Genomic DNA, 12500 nt, shown 5'->3' on the forward strand with positions numbered 1-12500 from the left:
CCAATGACGGGCCGAAAGTATATAGAATGGTGTCGTCTGCGTAGAGGTGGATCAGGGAATCGCCCGCAGCAAGAGCAACATCATTGATATATACAGAGAAAAGAGTCGGCCCGAGAATTGAACCCTGTGGCACCCCCATAGAGACTGCCAGAGGACCGGACAGCATGCCCTCCGATTTGACACACTGAACTCTGTCTGCAAAGTAATTGGTGAACCAGGCAAGGCAGTCATCCGAGAAACCGAGGCTATTGAGTCTGCCGATAAGAATATGGTGATTGACAGAGTCGAAAGCCTTGGCGAGGTCGATGAAGACGGCTGCACAGTACTGTCTTTTATCGATGGCGGTAATGATATCGTTTAGTACCTTGAGCGTGGCTGAGGTGCACCCATGACCGGCTCGGAAACCAGATTGCACAGCGGAGAAGGTACGGTGGGATTCGAGATGGTCAGTGACCTGTTTGTTGACTTGGCTTTCGAAGACCTTAGATAGGCAGGGCAGGATGGATATAGGTCTATAGCAGTTTGGGTCCAGGGTGTCTCCCCCTTTGAAGAGGGGGATGACTGCGGCAGCTTTCCAATCCTTGGGGATCTCAGACGAAACGATATGAAACATTTGAAATGTCTTTATCCGTTTGAAACCTTTATTAGTGTTTACTGTACATAGTGTATGTTTTTATATTTTGTTTCTCCTCACTTTTGTTGATTGACTATTTCAATTGCATTGGCAATGTAAACATATGTTTCCCATGCCAATAAAAACCCTTTGAGAGAGAGAGAGAGAGAGAGAGAGAGAGAGAGAGAGAGAGAGAGAGAGAGAGAGAGAGAGAGAGAGAGAGAGAGAGAGAGAGAGAGAGGGAGGGGAAAAGCGAGAGTGAGAGGGAAAGCGAGAGAGAGGGAAGCAGAGAGAGAGGGAAGTCGAGAGAGAGAGGGAAGCGAGAGAGAGGGAAGCAGAGAGAGGGAAGCGAGAGAGAGAGAAGTCGAGAGAGAGAGGAAAAGCGAGAGAGAGGGAAGCAGAGAGAGAGGGAAAACGAGAGGGAGGGAAGCTGAGAGAGAGAGTAAAAGCGAGAGAGAGGGAAGCCGGGAGACCAATATTTGTCTATTGACTTACCTTCCCCTATTATCCATACTACAACTATTTGCACACTGTTAAAAACGCTAGCTGATAACATAACATTTGAAATGTCTTTATTAGTGCAATGTTTACTGTACATAGTGTATGTTTTTATTTTTTGTTTCTCCTCACTTTTGTTGATTGACTATTTCAATTGCATTGGCAATGTAAACATATGTTTCCCATGCCAATAAAACCCCTTTGAGAGAGAGAGAGAGAGAGAGAGAGAGAGAGAGAGAGAGAGAGAGAGGAAAAGCGAGAGAGCAGGAAGCAGAGAGAAAGGGAAAGCGAGAGAGAGGGAAGCAGAGAGAGAGAGGGAAAGCGAGAGAGAGGGAACCAGAGAGAGAGAGGGAAAGCGAGAGAGAGGGAACCAGAGAGAGAGAGGGAAAGCGAGAGAGAGGGAACCAGAGAGAGAGAGGGAAAGCGAGAGAGAGGAAAGCTGGGAGAGAGAGAGGAAAAGTGAGAGGAAAAGCGAGAGAAAGGGAAGCCGATAGAGAGAGGGAAAGCGAGAGAAAGGGAAGCCGATAGAGAGAGGGAAAGCGAGAGAGAGCGAGTTTACAGAAATACTACTCTCTTCCAGACTGAGAACTACCCAGATAGCACCTGGTCCTTTATTCTGACCATTAACCAGTGGCAACGGGGAGGAAACAAACTCTGGTGCACCTGCTAATTCCGCCCCCGGGGAAACAAACCACGCTACTCTCCTGCTATTTCCTGTGCCCTTGGGGAGGGGCACTGAGGGTGACTGGTGGGGCGGGCAAACAGAATCACCAGATGATGATGGGGGTAGAGGTCAGGGAGGGGTGCATGGCCGGTGGGCCACACCCGGGTATGAGTGTCAGGGAACAAGAGGTATGAAGAGGCATGTGGAGGAGGTTAAAGGGGTGCATAGGGTCAGGCAGGACAGAGTTCAAACCTTCCTTCATGTGAGAAATCTGTTCCAGACTTGCTAAATGACATCTTATTGGAACCAGACCGGAGAGGGGAGTATGGAGAAGGGTGTGTATACCGTACTACACTGCTCTTTGACATCATTACATCTCGTCCTCTAGCCTCGCCCTCCAGACTAAAGAGCAGGGACAGCAGTCCCTATTGCAGGGTGGTGTAGGTTCAACAGAGTCCCACACTGTAAAGCAGGGCTTTTGGACCTCTGCAACCTGGGGAGAGAGCACCCGGGTATGAACATGGGCTTTTGGAGCTCTGCAATCTGGGGAGAGAGCACCCGGGTATGAACATGGGCTTTTGGAGCTCTGCAATCTGGGGAGAGAGCACCCGGGTATGAAAATGGGCTTTTGGACCTCTGCAACCTGGGGAGAGAGCACCCGGGTATGAAAATGGGCTTTTGGACCTCTGCAATCTGGGGAGAGAGCACCCGGGTATGAAAATGGGCTTTTGGCGCTCTGCAATCTGGGGAGAGAGCACCCGGGTATGAAAATGGACCATGGAAAATCCATCACCTAGTGTCACGCCCTGACCTTAGTTCCTTTTTTATATTCCTATTTTAGTTTGGTCAGGGCGTGAGTTGGGGTGGGCATTCTATGTTTTGTGTTCTATGTTTTCTATTTCTATTTCTATGTGTTTGGCCTGGTAAGGTTCCCAATCAGAGGCAGCTGTCTATCGTTGTCTCTGATTGAGAACCATACTTAGGCAGCCTGTTTTCCCACTATGGGTGGTGGGTAGTTGTTTTCTGTGTCTGTGTTTTACCATACAGAACTGTTTCGGTTTTCATTTATTTCTCATGTTATTTTGTATTCAGTGTTCGGTTATTTCATTAAAATATGGACACTTACCACGCTGCACATTGGTCCGATCTTTCCTACTCCTCCTCACTACACATATATAAACAGATTCAAAAGTACATTGAGGCAAGAACAAGAGAACCGGCAGGGGGCATGAAGAGTGAGGGGGGCGGGAAAGGAAAGAGGTGGAGGTATGGGGGGCGTGATGGAGAAGAGTGAAAGGGTTTTATGGGGCCTGAAATCATATTAGTCTGATGTGTGAAAAAACTTGAGGGAGGGAAGAAGGGAGGAAGAGAGGGAGGAGAGGAGGGAGAGGGGTTGGTGGAGGTAGGGGGTCTGTATCTTGTGAGTGAAAACGTATTAGTCCAGTGTGGGATTGGTCATTTAGTATCAGTGGGTGACAGTGTGTTAGAGAACTCATTCTCTCTGTCGGTGTCTGGGCCCCACTGTGCAGCAGGCCCCAGTGTACAGCTCGCTCTCCAGGCCCTCTGTCTGTCAGTATGTCTGGGGCCCTGTCGTGTAGTCAGGGTTTAGTGATGTGGGTACACTGACAGACAGGAGCAGGGAAATGATATGTACCACAGAGCACAGTATGAGGACATGAGGAGACCACTTAGGGAGGGAGACATGGGAAAGAGAGAGGGGGGAGAGAGAGAGAGAGAGAGAGAGAGAGAGAGAGAGAGAGAGAGAGAGAGAGAGAGAGAGAGAGGAACATAGAGAGGAAAGGAGAGAGAGAGAGAGAGAGAGAGAGAGAGATAGTGAGAGAGAGAGAGAGGGAGAGGAACATAGAGAGGAAAGGAGAGAGAGAGCGAGAGAGAGAGAGAGAGAGAGAGAGAGAGAGAGAGAGAGGGGAACATAGAGAGGGAAGGAGAGAGAGAGAGAGAGAGAGAGAGAGAGAGAGAGAGAGACGGGTGATTTCTAAGAATGAGTGGCTACAGGGTCTGGGTAAACAGAGAGCTGTATAGTAGGTGATTTACAAGCCGTATTAGAATGTCTCTAAACATGATCTCACCAAAGACAACATAACGCACACCACAGCAGATCTGTTCCAGTCACATTCCTCTCTCACCTCGCTCTGTCTCTCTCTCACCCCCTCTCTCTCTCTCTGTCTCTCACTCTCTCTCTCTCTCTCTCTCTCTCTCTCTCTCTCTCTCTCTCTCCTCTCTCTCTCTCCCTGTCTCTCACCCTCTCTCTCTCTCTCTCTCTCTCTCACTCTCTCTCTCTCTCTCTCTCTCTCTCCTTCCCTCTCTATGTTCCTCTCTCTCTCTCTCTCTCTATCTCCTTCCCTCTCTATGTTCCTCTCTCACCTCGCTCTGTCTCTGTCTCTCACTCTATGCTCATCTTCTTGTTCTCTCTCTTTCTCTTACTCCTGCACCCTTTCTTCCTAAATTACAAAGTCTACTTTCAATTTAGTTTCACTTTCTTCTGTACTGAGAACAACAGAATCTCCCTGTCCCTGTCTCTCTGATGGACAGTAGCTCAATGTCTGTCTTGCCTTGAGTTTCAAAGTCCTTACATGGGGGTTGTGTGTGTGTGATGTGGTGCCATGTCAGTGTCACGCAATGAAGCATTATTCTACAGGCTGACGCCACGCTCACGACCCCGGCACCAGCCGCTATCGCCACGGAGATTACCCCCTTCTGATTTACAACACCCCACTACCCCCGACCCAGGCCGTATATCCTACTGGGGCATCACTGACCCCTCCCCAAACCTCCTCCCGGTGTGAGTATTCGAGTGTCACCCCCCCCCCCCCCCCCCAGCTGTGGGCTGTAGTCATGTCACAAATGGTGTTCTCTTCTGACCCCCCCAGAGAGCATTCGGACAGGGCTGCATCGGCCTCCACTGTCAACTGTGTGTGTGTGTGTTAGATACTGTAACTATGCCAGCTTCCCAAAAACCCGCCATCTTTAAAATACTAGTGTGTGTGACCTCTAACCTGTGGAGTCAGTCTGCAGGTTGTGGCAGTAACTTGGGGGGGGTGAGGATTTCATGGTGGGGGGGCAACACATGGAACAATGACAGCTGACGACACGGCCCCCTGGTCACACACACCCCCCTCCTGTGTCCTCAGTCAGACAGACGACTCCGTAAGGCAGGGTGCAGAGTGATCCCCCTGTAAGGAGTGGAAGGGCGCATGGATGGGCCTGAGGGGTCACTGGCCTAAACCTCTCTCCTAAGCTAGCGTAAGAACAGGGGAGCATGCTGAGAGAGACAGGTAGTATTACATTTCATTACATTTCATTACATTTCATTATAGTACAACGGTTTGATTTGTCTAATCTTATCAATTTCTTCTTAGCTAGCTACACAGCCGTCTTTGTATCATAGATAATTGCGTAATTATCGTATTTCGTCGTCCTAACGCAGTCTACACTGCCCTGCAGCTAGCCAGCTAGCTAACGTCCACCGTTAGCTAGTCCACCGTCTACCGATTAGCAGCACAACTATTACACTCAACTGAACGACTTGATTAGTGTAGTGTTAGCTAGCTACATAGTTGTCTTTGCTGTCTTCGTACCCAAGATAATTGTGTAGTTTAGAGTGTGTAGTTTTATGTCGTCCTTAACATAGGAGACTCTGCTAGCTAGCCAACAGCTAGCCAACGTCTACCGAACAGAACTTCTGCACTCAACAATCCGGTCGCATTTCGCTTCGCTCCACAGGTAGTATCACATTTTCATTTCATTTCACAGTACAACGGCTTGATTTGTTTGATCGTAGCTAGCTACATAGCTAGCTACACAGCCGTCTTTGTATCAAAGATAATTGTGTAGTCTAGAGCGATTTCCTAGGTTAGTTAGCCAGCTATTGTCGTTCTTTTAACGCAACGTAACGTAATCAACACTGCTAGCTAGCCAGCTGGCCCCGAATAGCAGCACAGTAGAAACTATTACACTCAACGGAACGACTTGATTAGTGTAGTGTCAACAACGCAGCCAATGCCAACTAGCCTACTTAGTCAACAACGCAGCCTCTGCCAGCTAGCCTACTTCAGCAGTACTGTATCATTTTAATCATTTTAGTCAATAAGATTCTTGCTACGTAAGCTTAACTCTCTGAACACTCGTGACGTGTAGTCCACTTGTCATTCCAATCTCCTTTGCATTAGCGTAGCCTCTTGTGTAGCCTGTCAACTATGTGTCTGTCTATCCCTGTTCTCTCCTCTCTGCACAGACCATACAAACGCTCCACACCGCGTGGCCGCGGCCACCTAATCTGGTGGTCCCAGCGCGCACGACCCACGTGGAGTTCCAGGTCTCCGGTAGCCTCTGGAACTGCCGATCTGCGGCCAACAAGGCAGAGTTCATCTCCGCCTATGTCTCCCTCCAGTCCCTCGACTTCTTGGCACTGACGGAAACATGGATCACCACAGACAACACTGCTACTCCTACTGCTCTCTCTTCGTCTGCCCACGTGTTCTCGCACACCCGAGAGCTTCTGGTCAGCGGGGTGGTGGCACCGGGATCCTCATCTCTCCCAAGTGGTCATTCTCTCTTTCTCCCCTTACCCATCTGTCTATCGCCTCCTTTGAATTCCATGCTGTCACAGTTACCAGCCCTTTCAAGCTTAACATCCTTATCATTTATCGCCCTCCAGGTTCCCTCGGAGAGTTCATCAATGAGCTTGATGCCTTGATAAGCTCCTTTCCTGAGGACGGCTCACCTCTCACAGTTCTGGGCGACTTTAACCTCCCCACGCCTACCTTTGACTCATTCCTCTCTGCCTCCTTCTTTCCACTCCTCTCCTCTTTTGACCTCACCCTCTCACCTTCCCCCCTACTCACAAGGCAGGAAATACGCTCGACCTCATCTTTACTAGATGCTGTTCTTCCACTAACCTCGTTGCAACTCCCCTCCAAGTCTCCGACCACTACCTTGTATCCTTTTCCCTCTCGCTCTCATCCAACACTTCCCACACTGCCCCTACTCGGATGGTATCGCGCCGTCCCAACCTTCGCTCTCTCTCCCCCGCTACTCTCTCCTCTTCCATCCTATCATCTCTTCCCTCTGCTCAAACCTTCTCCAACCTATCTCCTGATTCTGCCTCCTCAACCCTCCTCTCCTCCCTTTCTGCATCCTTTGACTCTCTATGTCCCCTATCCTCCAGGCCGGCTCGGTCCTCCCCTCCCGCTCCGTGGCTCGACGACTCATTGCGAGCTCACAGAACAGGGCTCCGGGCAGCCGAGCGGAAATGGAGGAAAACTCGCCTCCCTGCGGACCTGACATCCTTTCACTCCCTCCTCTCTACATTTTCCTCTTCTCTCTCTGCTGCTAAAGCCACTTTCTACCACTCTAAATTCCAAGCATCTGCCTCTAACCCTAGGAAGCTCTTTGCAACCTTCTCCTCCCTCCTGAATCCTCCTCCCCCTCCCCCCCTCCTCCCTCTCTGCAGATGACTTCGTCAACCATTTTGAAAAGAAGGTCGACGACATCCGATCCTCGTTTGCTAAGTCAAACGACACCGCTGGTTCTGCTCACACTGCCCTACCCTGTGCTCTGACCTCTTTCTCCCCTCTCTCTCCAGATGAAATCTCGCGTCTTGTGACGGCCGGCCGCCCTACAACCTGCCCGCTTGACCCTATCCCCTCCTCTCTTCTCCAGACCATTTCCGGAGACCTCCTCCCTTACCTCACCTCGCTCATCAACTCATCCCTGACCGCTGGCTACGTCCCTTCCGTCTTCAAGAGAGCGAGAGTTGCACCCCTTCTGAAAAAACCTACACTCGATCCCTCCGATGTCAACAACTACAGACCAGTATCCCTTCTTTCTTTTCTCTCCAAAACTCTTGAACGTGCCGTCCTTGGCCAGCTCTCCCGCTATCTCTCTCAGAATGACCTTCTTGATCCAAATCAGTCAGGTTTCAAGACTAGTCATTCAACTGAGACTGCTCTTCTCTGTATCACGGAGGCGCTCCGCACTGCTAAAGCTAACTCTCTCTCCTCTGCTCTCATCCTTCTAGACCTATCGGCTGCCTTCGATACTGTGAACCATCAGATCCTCCTCTCCACCCTCTCCGAGTTGGGCATCTCCGGCGCGGCCCACGCTTGATTGCGTCCTACCTGACAGGTCGCTCCTACCAGGTGGCGTGGCGAGAATCCGTCTCCACACCACGTGCTCTCACCACTGGTGTCCCCCAGGGCTCTGTTCTAGGCCCTCTCCTATTCTCGCTATACACCAAGTCACTTGGCTCTGTCATAACCTCACATGGTCTCTCCTATCATTGCTATGCAGACGACACACAATTAATCTTCTCCTTTCCCCCTTCTGATGACCAGGTGGCGAATCGCATCTCTGCATGTCTGGCAGACATATCCGTGTGGATGACGGATCACCACCTCAAGCTGAACCTCGGCAAGACGGAGCTGCTCTTCCTCCCGGGAAGGACTGCCCGTTCCATGATCTCGCCATCATGGTTGACAACTCCATTGTGTCCTCCTCCCAGAGCGCTAAGAACCTTGGCGTGATCCTGGACAACACCCTGTCGTTCTCAACTAACATCAAGGCGGTGGCCCGTTCCTGTAGGTTCATGCTCTACAACATCCGCAGAGTACGACCCTGCCTCACACAGGAAGCGGCGCAGGTCCTAATCCAGGCACTTGTCATCTCCCGTCTGGATTACTGCAACTCGCTGTTGGCTGGGCTCCCTGCCTGTGCCATTAAACCCCTACAACTCATCCAGAACGCCGCAGCCCGTCTGGTGTTCAACCTTCCCAAGTTCTCTCACGTCACCCCGCTCCTCCGCTCCCTCCACTGGCTTCCAGTTGAAGCTCGCATCCGCTACAAGACCATGGTGCTTGCCTACGGAGCTGTGAGGGGAACGGCACCTCAGTACCTCCAGGCTCTGATCAGGCCCTACACCCAAACAAGGGCACTGCGTTCATCCACCTCTGGCCTGCTCGCCTCCCTACCACTGAGGAAGTACAGTTCCCGCTCAGCCCAGTCAAAACTGTTCGCTGCTCTGGCCCCCCAATGGTGGAACAAACTCCCTCACGACGCCAGGACAGCGGAGTCAATCACCACCTTCCGGAGACACCTGAAACCCCACCTCTTTAAGGAATACCTAGGATAGGATAAAGTAATCCCTCTCACCCCCTCCCCTGAAAAGATTTAGATGCACTACTGTTCCACTGGAGGTCATAAGGTGAATGCACCAATTTGTAAGTCGCTCTGGATAAGAGCGTCTGCTAAATGACTTAAATGTAATGATGTAAATGTGGGGCTATACTGTACATTGCACAAGCGCACGCCCTCCTAAAAAGCAGACATGAATCATAGCCTATACATTGGGGAGCTACAAACCCATTGGACACACTTCATATGTGTGTCAGGCGTGAGGCCTGTAACTCAGCCTGGCTGCAGAGTAGAGGGCAGGGGATCACAAACTACTTTTTTTTCATCACTTCCAGAAATGGGGAACATCCCGCACCCTCCATTTCTGACAAGTTATGAACAGCTCTCTAAGTTATGCAATGACGAACATGACAATGGTGAAACTGATGATGCACTACCCAATTTCGATTACAACTGTCAAGAACACGTTGAAAGCTGGATAAAACAATGTTTTGGGGGGACCCGGCATCCCCCTCTGCCGACCCCTTGTGCCTCCCCTAGTGGGAGCGCCCAACAGCTTGGGAATCACTGTTCTAGGGTATCAGACGTATAATGTAGTGTGTTCTAGGGTATCAGACGTATAGTGTGTTCTAGGGTATCAGACGTATAGTGTGTTCTAGGGTATCAGACGTGTAGTGTGTTCTAGGGTATCAGACGTGTAGTGTGTTCTAGGGTATCAGACGTGTAGTGTGTTCTAGGGTATCAGACGTGTAGTGTAGTGTGTTCTAGGGTATCAGACATGTAGTGTGTTCTAGGGTATCAGACGTATAGTGTGTTCTAGGGTATCAGACGTATAGTGTGTTCTAGGGTATCAGACGTATAGTCTGTTCTAGGGTATCAGACGTGTAGTAGGTTCTAGGGTTTCAGACGTATAATGTAGTGTGTTCTAGGGTATCAGACATGTAGTGTGTTCTAGGGTATCAGACGTGTAGTGTAGTGTGTTCCAGGGTATCAGACGTGTAGTGTGTTCTAGGGTATCAGACATGTAGTGTGTTCTAGGGTATCAGACGTGTAGTTTGTTCTAGGGTGTCAGAAGTGTAGTGTGTTCTAGGGTATCAGACGTGTAGTGTAGTGTGTTCTAGGGTATCAGACATGTAGTGTGTTCTAGGGTATCAGACGTGTAGTGTAGTGTGTTCTAGGGTATCAGACATGTAGTGTGTTCTAGGGATCAGATGTGTAGTGTAGTGTGTTCCAGGGTATCAGACGTGTAGTGTAGTGTGTTCTAGGGTATCAGACATGTAGTGTGTTCTAGGGTATCAGACGTGTAGTGTAGTGTGTTCTAGGGTATCAGACGTGTAGTGTAGTGTGTTCTAGGGTATCAGACGTGTAGTGTAGTGTGTTCTAGGGTATCAGACATGTAGTGTGTTCTAGGGTATCAGACGTGTAGTGTGTTCTAGGGTATCAGACGTATAGTGTGTTCTAGGGTATCAGACGTGTAGTGTGTTCTAGGGTATCAGACGTGTAGTGTGTTCTAGGGTATCAGACGTGTAGTGTGTTCTAGGGTATCAGACGTGTAGTGTGTTCTAGGGTATCAGACGTGTAGTGTGTTCTAGAGTATCAGACGTGTAGTGTGTTCTAGGGTATCAGACGTGTAGTGTGTTCTAGGGTATCAGACATGTAGTGTGTTCTAGGGTATCAGACGTGTAGTGTGTTCTAGGGTATCAGACGTGTAGTGTGTTCTAGGGTATCAGACGTGTAGTGTGTTCTAGGGTATCAGACCTGTAGTGTGTTCTAGGGTTTCAGACGTGTACTGTAGTGTGTTCTAGGGTATTGGACATACACTGTAGTGTGTTCTAGGGTATTGGACATACACTGTAGTGTGTTCTAGGGTATTGGACATGTACTGTAGTGTGTTCTAGGGTATCAGACATGTACTGTAGTGTGTTCTAGAGTATCGGACATGTACTGTAGTGTGTTCTAGAGTATCGGACATGTACTGTAGTGTGTTCTAGGGTATCGGACATGTACTGTAGTGTGTTCTAGGGTATCGGACATGCACTGTAGTGTGTTCTAGGGTATCGGACATGTACTGTAGTGTGTTCTAGAGTATCGGACATGTACTGTAGTGTGTTCTAGAGTATCGGACATGTACTGTAGTGTGTTCTAGGGTATCGGACATGCACTGTAGTGTGTTCTAGGGTATCGGACATGTACTGTAGTGTGTTCTAGAGTATCGGACATGCACTGTAGTGTGTTCTAGGGTATCGGACATGTACTGTAGTGTGTTCTAGAGTATCGGACATGTACTGTAGTGTGTTCTAGAGTATCGGACATGTACTGTAGTGTGTTCTAGAGTATCGGACATGTGTCATGTTTTAAAGGGATCTTTCATGTCAGCTTGTTATGTACCAATTGTCACAGGATGTTCATGCACTCTGTGGGAAACACCTAGGCTGCATCTGTGCACATGGCCCTAGTCAATAGCAGTGCACTATATAGGGAATAGGGTGCCATTGCAGATGCAGACTTACACAAACACAGAGGTCATAGGGATCTATTGAACTCTATGTTATGTCCAGTCACATATAAAGTCACTCACATGCGAAGTCACTCACGAATGAAGTCACTCATGTAGTAAGCTTACGTAACCCAGAGGCAGCTCTCATTTACAGTGCAGTCTACCACATCCTACTGGTAGAGGACACAACTCAACTATGCAACTACTGTACTGTGTAAAATAAGGTGTGTGTGTGTGTGTCCTGTATGCTGCTCTGTGACACATTGCTCTCCTGTCATCGACCCGGTCCTGGGTAAAATAGAGAGTGCGAGGCTCTGTTACAGTGCTAAATACTGGACTAATAAACCCTGCCTCTGCCTCTGTCTCTCTCTCTCTCTCTCTCTCTCTCTCACACACACACACACACACACACACACACACACACACACACACACACACACAAACCTCTATTACATTGTGACCGACATGGAGGCCACAGTCCTTCAGTAGTCATGGTCTCTCTTAACGCCCCTCTACAACGAAACACACACTCCACCTCACACTCATTGTCCATGTCATCACTCTGCCAGCATGGTGTATGGACAAGATACGACTGTTGTGAGAGCACAGGAGGAGCATTCAAACGCAACACCAACTCCTATATAGTAATACCAAACACCCACATATACTGTAATAGCCATGCTACTACTGAGCAGCCTTTCAAACAATGCCTGTGTGAGTATTGATGCATTTTCATGTCTTACCTGAGTGGTGTCAGAGGGAACGGAAAGGGAAAGGGGGAGATCTAGTCAGTTGTACAACTGAATGCCTTCAACTGAAATGTGTCTTCCGCATTTAACCCAACCCCTCTGAATCAGAGAGGTGCGGAAATACAGTCAGGGCCAGGAGGAGAGGAGAGAGGAGACAAAGAGAGAGGAGAGAGGAGACAAAGAGAGAGGAGAGAGGAGACAAAGAGAGAGGAGAGAGGAGACAAAGAGAGAGGAGAGAGGAGACAAAGAGAGAGGAGAGAGGAGACAAAGAGAGAGGAGAGAGGAGACAAAGAGAGAGGAGAGAGGAGACAAAGAGAGAGAGAGAGGAGA

The sequence above is a fragment of the Oncorhynchus nerka genome, linkage group LG17 (assembly GCF_034236695.1).
Source record: "Oncorhynchus nerka isolate Pitt River linkage group LG17, Oner_Uvic_2.0, whole genome shotgun sequence".
NCBI classification, from domain to species: Eukaryota; Metazoa; Chordata; class Actinopteri; order Salmoniformes; family Salmonidae; genus Oncorhynchus; species Oncorhynchus nerka.